The sequence below is a fragment of the Apodemus sylvaticus genome, chromosome 1 (assembly GCF_947179515.1).
Source record: "Apodemus sylvaticus chromosome 1, mApoSyl1.1, whole genome shotgun sequence".
Lineage (NCBI taxonomy): Eukaryota > Metazoa > Chordata > Mammalia > Rodentia > Muridae > Apodemus > Apodemus sylvaticus.
This window is the reverse complement of record NC_067472.1, coordinates 203,863,221-203,873,360: the sequence shown is the minus strand read 5'-3', so window position 1 is coordinate 203,873,360 and position 10,140 is coordinate 203,863,221. Positions and strand designations below refer to the sequence as shown.

The window sequence follows — 10,140 nt, the reverse complement described above, 5'->3', positions numbered from 1 at the left end:
GGTTTCTTTGGGTACCTAAGGATATGCTTGAATTCACTTTATTGATCTTAAACTCAGAGATCTGCCTGCCTCAGTCTCCCAAGTGCTGGGATTAGAGGCATGTGCCAGCATGCAAAGGTAGTGACCTCAATAATTTTAAGAAGGACTGCGTAGTCTCTCTGGGCTAAGGCAGGTTTTGATATGCATGCTGTGCACAGTTGCAGGGAGTCATGAAGTCAGTCCGGGCTAGCTGCACTGAAATACATGTGTCATAGGAGTTTCAAATTGCAGTCCTTGGCTCCTCTGAAGTGGAAAATTAAGGGTTCCCTGGAAAGTCCATTGTATTGGATGGCGTTTTGCTGGGGCAAAGGCATGAAGAAGTGTTTTCCTGGAGTGGACACAGGGGAAAGACTAAGGCTCCCTCGTGAAGCGACATTAAGCTAAAGCAGACACAGGTCAAAGGATTCTCTGCTAAAGACAAGCACACGTTAGTCTGCTTTACACTGTGTAACTGAGCTGCACTTGTTGGGATTCCATGGAGGGAAATGCACCAAGGGACTTCTGGGGGCGAGCTGCAGTTTCTTGCTGCTTCGGTGGACTTGGGCTGAGCAGCAGCCTGATTTCAGCTGAGTCAGACACACGCTGAGGTGAGACACACGCTGAGACAAGACACATGAATGACGTGTGAGGAGGCTGCCCTTGGTTTGCTTACAGAGCTAGATGCGCGATGCCTGTAGGTCTTGCATCTTTGCTGATCTTCGATTCCCTGAGAGAGGCACAGCAGAGACCTTCCCTGGCTTACCTCAGGGTCCCTCCTGCTGACACAAGCTGAGGCTGAGGCATGGCTGACTCTGCAAGGTAGTGCTGCCGACACTGGTTCATATTTGCTATCACGTCTCTACCAAACTGGACTGCTGATGTATCTATGAGGTGTTTGGGAGTGGATTGAGCTACTGCTGCTGACCTGTGAACTGAACTGCTGATTTTCAGACAACACAGATGGGAGGTACTCCAAAGAACTATGTCTAATCAGGTCCATGTCCCCAATATTGTTTCCTTCCCACCACCTCTGGTAGGTGATGGGGTTAAAGGAAGGTTAAAGCATTTAAGAACCATCATTAAAAATAGGTTTTTAAAAAATTAAAGTTACACTCCTGCTTTCTAGTTACTGAGAAACATGCCTGGCTGTTCTGGAACTCACTGGGGAGACCACAGTGGCTTAAAACTGACAGAGATATGCCTGTCTTTGCCTCCTGAGTACTGGGATTAAAGGCATGGACCACCACCCCACCCAGTCAACAGTTCTTAGGAAGCTTCACTCATACCTGTCATGGTGCTGAGCCTGTGCCTACCATGCGGGCCACTAAGAGATAAAGCCACTCTTGTCTTCCCACTCAAGGGGTTCTGCTTGTACTTCCATTCCAACATCTATGACACAAACTGTTCTTCTGCACCTAACTTTTACTTTTTTCTTTTGTCATTTGGACATTAGTGTTGAAATCAGACACTTTATGAATCATAAGTAAATTGCAAAAGTTAAAAAAATCATGAATGAAAATCAATAATTTACATTTTACAATCATCAGACTCTTTTCTAAATTTAGAAAAATACAAGCAACATCTATCACATTAAAGAAACATAAGAGTTAACTCTGATATCTCTTCTGTTATCTACTCTAATAGGAACTAATATTGAGAGCACCATTAAGAAATTAGTGTACTTACTTGCCACAGGCCAGCTTGGGCATCCATATGGTAGGCAAACTGAGGCAGGCAGCCATTTCAAGTCAGTGCTTAGAGCTGCTGACAAGGGAGGATCCAGATACCTACAGATGCTGCTGGTAAAGGCAGCCAGGAATTAGAGAAATTACTCCACAGAGTTTTTTATGAGAAAACAAAGCTTACATTAATGGGGCTGGCACTCCCTGAAGGTAGTGGAAAAACTATGAACTCTTTTTAGCAAGGGGCCCTGAAAGAAAGATAAGGAAAGAGAAAATTCTTTCTGTCTCTCTGTCTCTCTGTCTCTCTGTCTCTCTGTCTCTGTCTCTGTCTCTGTCTCTCTCTCTCTCTCTCTCTCTCTCTCTCTCTCTCTCTCTTTCTCTCTCTCTCACACACACACACACAGACACACTGAGTGGATGAAACAAAAGACAGAGTCCAGTAACTTCATATACACAAACACACATGCATACAAACACACATACATTCATGCATACAGACCTATACACAGACAGACAGACATTCACACATAGATTGGTTAGAGCAAAGCTCCAGCAAGCAGGCATCACACACTTCTCACATAGATACATAAATGCACACAATAGGTGGATGGAGCGAGCTCCAACACACACCCAGACAAGCCTTACATAGTTCAGCCGCACAGCACCTTTGTAGGATTCTAGCATAGTCTGAATACTCAGCACTACTCCTCCCCTAAAGACTGCAAATCAGACGAGTATCCCTACAGTGCTTTCCTTGTCCTGTGCCTCCTTTCTTCTCAGATATAATCCAGTGGCCATGAGCATCTTCTGGAAGCTGAGCAAGAGGCAAGCTGTCTCATGCACTGCCCCATAACTGGGTCTTCTGGATTTCAGCAGAGAGCCTTTCAGGAAAGAGCCTCATTCTTACACTAGAAGATTGTCACTGGGCAAGGCAGAGAGAGGCCTTCACTGTCAGCAGGTCCAGACAGCTACTTGTCTCTCTCAGTGGCCTGGAGGCCTGGAGGCCTGGAGGCCTGGAGGAATATCCAGAAATGTCTCATAGAAGCCTCCAAATGAGTAGCTCCTAATTCTGGTAACTCTCCTAGCAAGTTTCATAAAATACCTTCTCTTGGTGTTGCACTGCAGCCAGATTCCACTTCTCAGGGAAGTATGCACAGGTGACATTTGACATCAGGTTCCCAGAAACTTTTCCATGGAGGACAAAGGACTAACTGCCTCTAGATAGAGAGGAGACAGAGGTGATGCATAGGAAAATGGAGATTATAAAGGTAAAATGGAGAACACTCCTCACATATTCTCTCTACCTCTCTACCCACGCAGATTTATATTCTCCATTTTTAAGAATAACACACACATACACACACACGTACACACGAAAATCAAAACAAACAAAAAACAATAATATAAACAATGTTTAAAAATGAAGGAAAGTTTTGATTTGCATTTCCCTAGTGATTGATGATGTTTAACATTTTCTTTCTTTTTTTATTGATATATTTTTATTTCCATTTCAAATGATTTCCCCTTTTCGGGGTCCCCACACCCCGCAAGTCCCATAAGCCCTCTTCCCTCCCCCTGTTCCTCCATCCACCCCTTCCCACTTCCCTGTTTTGGAATTCCCCTATATTCTTGCACTGAGTCTTTCTAGAACCAGGGGCCACTCCTCCATTCTTTTTGGACATCATTTAATTTGTGGATTATGTCTTGGGTATTCAAAGTTTCTAGGGTAATATCCACTTATCAGTGAGTGCATACTATGACTGATCTTTTGAGACTGGGTTACCTCACTTAGTATGATGTTCTCCAGCTCCATCCATTTGTCTAAGAATTTCATGAATTCATCATTTCTAATGGCTGAATAGTACTCCATTGTGCAAATATATATTTTTTTGTATCCATTCCTCCATTGAAGAACACCTAGGTTCTTTCCAGCTTCTGGCTACTACAAATAGGGCTGCTATGAACATAGTGAAGCATGTGTCCTGTCCTTATTGCATGCTGAAGAATCCTCTGGATATATGCCCAGGGTATATAACAGGGTCCTCAGGAAGTGTCATGCCCAGTTTTCTGAGGAACCGCCAGACTGATTTCCAAAGTGGTTGCACCATCTTGCAATCCCACCAGCAGTGGAGGAGTGTTCCTCTTTTTCCACATCCTCCAACACCTGCTGTCTCCTGAGTTTTTGACCCTAGCCATTCTGACTGGTGTGAGGTGAAATCTCAGGGTTGTTTTGATTTGCATTTCCCTAATGATTAATGATGTTGAACATTTCTTAAGGTGTTTCTCAGCTCTCGGAAGTTCTTCATGTGAAAATTCTTTGTTTAGCTCCGTACCCCACTTTTTAATTGGGTTATTTGGTTCTCTGGGTTCTACCTTCTTGAGTTCTTTGTATATATTAGATATTAGCTCTCTGTGGGATTGAGGGTTGGTGAAGATCCTTTCCCAATCTGTTGGTTGACATTTTGTCCTTTTGACAGTGACCTTTGCCTTACAGAAACTTTGTAGTTCTATGAGGTCCCATTTGTCAATTCTCGATTTTAGAGCATAAGCCTTACATGTTAATGTTTGATAAACTTTTACATAAACTCAGTAAATAGTTGTATTACAAAACTTCTGCTTCTTACCCCAGATAGTGAGCCCAAAACAGACCAAAGTATGTATACCACACAAGTACAGTTAATAAAACAGTGAGTTTTATTGGAGTTATTTACAGAAATACTGGTGAGAGCTTACTCACAGGAGAACAAATGATTCAAAAACAGTTGCACCATCAAAGCCCACCCCAGGACTGGCAAGAGCATGAAAATTTTGGGAACCTGAAACACTCCTTTCAGGCAGCTCAACATACTGTACAGAGAGCGCTTCCCAAGGGACGCAGTTGATCCACATCTATTTCACATAGCTGGGTTGGGTTTTGAGTCTTTGCAGCTTGGCTTGTTTGAGAGTGATTCACACAGCGGCTTGCCTTGTTTATTCTTTGGAAGAAAGAGTCTAGAAAATCTGGTTACTTTCAGGGACTCTTGATGCTAGTTGGAGTTGTTTCTCTTCCTGCTGAAAAAGAGAGTTCCTGTGGACTAGAAAGCTTCAGTCTCAGAGGAAACTGTTACAGAGTAACAGTGCAAAGCTAGAAGGAGGGTTATCTGAGGTATCTTGTGAGACAGTGCTTTAGAAAGGGTGGACACAACTTAAGTTAGTAATCTAAATAACAAGTACAAAGAACACACGTCCATGGTGATTCGAAGAAAATGTTCCTCTTATATAACCATGCATGCCACAGATAGATGGGTTGAAATCAATCCTGAGAGTGATGATTTCACAGTTATCACTGTCCATTTTAAGATATTTTCTCCAGATTTATTAGTCCTTTTGAAATGTGTAAATGAAATACATAGACTTTCTATTGGTCCCTATACTCAGTGGAACATCATTTAAAAAATAAACTAATTTTTTTTCATATACACAGATTATTTTAACAACTGTTATTGGCAATATTTTCAAACTGGAGGCTGCCATAAGTCCTTCTATGTAGGTATGAGCATACCTATAAATAATATGTAGTAAATTGATTACTAAATGAACCTCCAATAATGATTATTGGAAAAAAATCCAAAAGTCCAAATACAGCTTATTCCCCCTCAATATACAATATTCACAGAAAGAAACCACAACAGAAATGGAAAATGGGTTGATAATGGGTTGAAATGGGTTGAAAATAGCTGTATCTGATTCTTGGTTAGGAGGTATGAACTAGTTTTAAGAAAGTAATCTACCACTGATTAAATACTTATTTTGAGGTATATGTGATGCCAATAGCACCTTTTCTGCTATATTAATTTCTGCTAAATTATGCCTCCTTCAAGGGAGGATGTGTGTGTCATCAAACCACAAGTTTCTATATGCTTCAAATCTACCTAAAAATAAATGTAGTAAATAATGGAGTTTTGAATGAATAAATAATATCTAATGTAAAGATTTAGAGAATTTGGTAGTTTCAAGTACTCTTACAATGTACTTGGGATTTAAAGGTTTTCTACCAAATTCGGCTGTAGATGAGGGTATTGTGAAGTTTTGGAAATTCATATTTTCCTAACATCTCAACCACAACATACCCCCTATAGAAGCGGTAAACACCCTGCCTGGACAGCTTTCTTACACCAGAGTGAGAAGGTTAGTCTCTGCAGCAAGCTTTCCTTCATCTTCTCCTCTGCTGTGCTCCAGCGAGGATCAGTGCAGTCCCCTGGCGCCTTTTACTTGTGGATCTCTGCTGACACTACTTGCCTAAAGTCTGTACTTCTAGCTCCCTGTCTGCTCCGTCCATCCACCCCTGCGTTCTCCTATCTCTCTCATTCTGAGGGCCACTCAGAACTAAGGAAGTCATGACAGCCTTTACCCCTGAGTGCTTTGCTATCCATACCCGTTCTCCCACAGTTATCTCAGCAATGTCTATGCACAGGAGTCCTGAGTCGTGCATTGCTTTTGTCACGTTTACAGTTTCAAACAGCAGGGAACCAATAAAATGTACTCAGTTTAGATGTCCCTAATTCTTCCTCATGATTAGATTCAAACTATGAATTTTTATAGAAATATTAGGTCTCATGTCAGAAGGTGCATGATAATGAATTTTTCTGTTGGTGGTGACATTAACCTTATCTATTTTGAAATGCTGACTCTCAGGTTGCTCCTAGCAAAGTAACAACTTTTCTATTTGTAACTAGTAAGCATCTTGTGGAGAAGTGCCTATGACTACAAACATCTTCCAGCAAACCATAGATTTCCACAAAAGTAAGGGTCAAAGAATTATTTCATAATGGTATTTTTATATATTTATTGTCTTTCCTTGTACTTTAATTTAAAATCTTTAATTTTATTTTCTTTTTTTTCTACAAGGTCTCACCCTATAGCACCTAAAAATGTGTGTAGTATAGCTGAAACACTTGTGAGTGCAAGAATGTAAAACACAACTACTATACAATATAAAAATATGACTTATCTAATGATTTTGGTCAGAGTTTAATAGCCAAAATATTACTATAAAATTGTTGTGTGGGGGTGTGTGTGGGTGTGAGTGTGTGTGTGTACTGAGAGGCCAGAAAGTAATATGAGATCCCTCAGAGCTGGAGTTCCAGGCATTTCCAAGATACCCAGCTTGTTACCTGGTGCTAGAATCAGAATTCTAGTTGTCATGGTAGATTAGTAAGCCCTTTTAGCCAGTGAATTATCTTTCCAGCCCAATAAAAGTGTTACTACAGCAAAAGATGAGAAGCAGTGTAACTAGAAAAGAAAGAGGATAGGAAAATGACTTATTTGAGATGTAATGCTGGATGAAGTTTATTTCAGTAAATAGCCAAGGTTATGTAAGTGTATAGCTCATTCAATATGTTTATCTGCTGTGCATATAATATTGAGTACAAAGCAGGGACAGGGCCACATCCAGTCGATTCTTGTTACATTTTTTAAGGTTGACAGTATATTTTAAAAATTAAACTATCAATGCATTCCTTCCCCATTATCCTTTCCTTCCTTCAGCTTCTACTATACCCACCTCAAAGGGACTAGTCTTCTTTAAATGTGATTCTCTCTCTCTCTCTCTCTCTCTCTCTCTCTCTCTCTCTCTCTCACACACACACACACACACACACACACACAATTTAAATTTCTTTGGGTTTTGTTGTTGTTTGTGTATTTGCTGGTGCACACCTTTAATTGAAGCATTCAGGAGAAAGAGTCAGGTAGATCTCATGTCAGTCAAGTTCACATACTGAAGCTTAAACTACTCAGGGCTACACAGTGAGACCCTGTTTCAAAACAAATACACACACACACACACACACAATTATTTAATATAACGTAGTTTATTTGTTTGTAGCATGTGGGATGGGAGAGGCACACATGAGGAATTAAGATGTCAAGTCGTAGGAGTCTGTTCCATCCAGCTACCTTGTGGGATTCCAGGGCCAAACACAGTTACTCTGGCCTGCTTTGAAATACCTTTTCCTGCCAAGCCTTGCTAGTCATAAAACACTTTTTTCTTGAAGAATTTCTTTTGTTTTTTCCATTTTTATTTGAGTTCCAAGTAAGGTTCTTCTGTATAGAGAAAATCTCTTATAAGCATCACCTGACAATAAAAAAGCCTATGGCCAATGAGCTGAGGTAGGAAATTGGAGGTGGGGCACAGGCAGGAGAAGAGAGGATTCTGGGAAATAGTGAGACAATTAAGAGAGATTCGAGAGAAACACTGGGAGAGATGCTGAAGGAAGACAGTAATGAAGAAGCACTCAGGAACTGAAGGAGCTGTAACGAACCAGCAGGTAGATGAATTCAGGATAAAGGGAGATTCGCCAGGGAACACTGTGGAGGCCCAAAGCATGAGATCTGAGCAGAGCTTGAGGAGATGTACATAGCCAGCAGGTGGCTGAACTCAGGATAGAATAAAGAAGGTTAGCACCAGGCTTGGACACACGAAGCTGAGGACCGGTAAGTAACTGTGTGGTAGAGAGAATAGTTTCATTGGGTTACATAAGTTATGAGTTAGTAAGGAAATGAACTAAAGCTTACAGCCTAGGAATCTATTAATAAATGATTAGTTTCAAAGTCATCATTGTGGGAGCAGGGGCTAGGAGGGAAAATTGAATTTTTTAATCATTTCTGTATTATTGTTAAATTTCAAAACTGTTGGAGGAGCTGACAAGATGGTTCAGCTGGTAAATTAGGCATTTGTCACCAAGTCTGATGACTTGAATTTAGTCCTGGCAGGGATTAAAGTAATCTAAAATTTTCTAAACCCCTCCCCCCAAAAGAATAGATTGCATTGGATTTGAGGTATGCAGTCTCAGAATTGATTGTTTTTTATACCCGCCGATCTCTATCACCCCAAACCATTAAGAAGCCCCTTTTGTCTAACTAATAGTTTAGCCTGCTTAGGGCTAAGAAGCAAAGAAGAGGGCCTCCTCTCTGCCTGTGCCTGGCCGATCCCCACTCCTGGGCTGAAAGCTCTCTTGAGGCCAGTGAAACCAAGAATTGGGGCACAGGGGTAGAGGGAGTAACTTCAGAGAGTTCTCAGAGAGTTCAGAGCTAGAGTGGCTCTGGAAGCTTAGCACCACCTTAGACCATTCTCTGATCTTCCCCTGACTCGCAGGATAATGACTGAGAAACCAAGTGGACTCAGAACAGGGGCTTGAGACCTATTATTGACTTCAGCTACCTCAGTTCCTGAAGGATCGCCCTGGGACAACTTTGCCTTGGGTGCAGATCACAGGGTCCAGGAACTTTGACCTCAGCCAAAACATGAAAGGGAGCTATGAACAACCCTGGGATGCCTGGGAACTTTCCTACCTCAGTCAGGAAGGGCAGGAAGGAGAGCCTGGTGCACATGCTGAAGCCTGCAAGGACCGGTCCTTTCCAGTCTTTGTGCCCTGCTGCTTTCCAGCCTGGCAGTGGGGTTGCCAATGTCAATGTGACCTTATCCAGGTAGCTCTTAGGGCCTCTCTCTCCTCAGATTTACCCTTGGTCTGTGTCATCTCTGGAGGTTCCAGCTCAGTTGTAGCTACTCTGGACTCTTCTGTTCATATTGAGATTAGTGTTCATTCCTTGTTAAGATGATATTTTTTTCTTTTTTCTCTGGGGGGTGTTGTTGTTTGTGTTTATGTGTGAGGAACTGTTGACTGGCTGTGCACAGGAATGGAACGCTGGTGCCCATAGACTGCAACCTGCTCCATCTTCCCTAGCTGTGCCTGAGGCAGCTTGCTGGGGATCCTGGCTTCTGAGAGAACAGGTGTCTTCCCCCCCTCGCTCTACACTTGTTCCTGTTCTTTGACATAATTTTAGTGAAGCTGAAAGCGCAGCTCAGTAATAGATTCCTACCTAGTTGTGTAGGAGTCTGCAGAGTTAGGACTTGTTTATTCTTGGCAGGAAGGCTACTCCTGTGGGCTGGGAAAAGAATACAATGAAACATTCTTCTGGTAGTCTCTCAAGGCCTGCTTAAGCACTGCAAAAGCATCCTAGAAAATCTACTGAGAGTGTTTAAGTATAAAATGGACCTAAAACATAATGAAATTTGCCTTACTTTTATCAGAGTTTGGGGTCAAAGCACAAAATAAAACTTAGGGAGAATCCACTTGAGTGCTGGGAGCTCTGTAGCAGCATGGGAGGGAGGGACCACAGCAGGTGGGGTGGCTTGGGGTTTAGGTACAGGTGTGAGGCCACATGATTTCCCCATTGCTCACCCCCCATTGCTCACCCAGTAAAATTATGCTCTCATCCCACAGATTTACAAAGAGGAGCACTCCCATTTGTCCTGGAGCCTTTCAGGATGGAGAGCATGCCCACATCTGGTTCTTCAGGATGCCACCACCAGCTATGAGCTTCACAGGAGTCCTTGCCTGCATGCTAACTTTACCCTGTGTAGTGGTTGTGGCCAGAGCTGCCGCCAAACCTCCTAACA

The 10,140-nt window shown here is 42.2% G+C and overlaps 1 long non-coding RNA gene across 1 annotated transcript; it reads right to left on the bottom strand.

The window, feature by feature from the left end:
• Positions 1–1,771: 1,771 nt before the first annotated feature.
• On the bottom strand, positions 1,772–9,837 carry LOC127676272 (uncharacterized). Its single transcript, XR_007975819.1, has 3 exons — positions 9,561–9,837; positions 2,803–2,917; positions 1,772–1,817 (listed from the first exon to the last, which is right to left on the bottom strand). It is a non-coding gene; the product is annotated as an uncharacterized LOC127676272 (long non-coding RNA).
• Between the last annotated feature and the right edge of the window lie 303 nt (positions 9,838–10,140).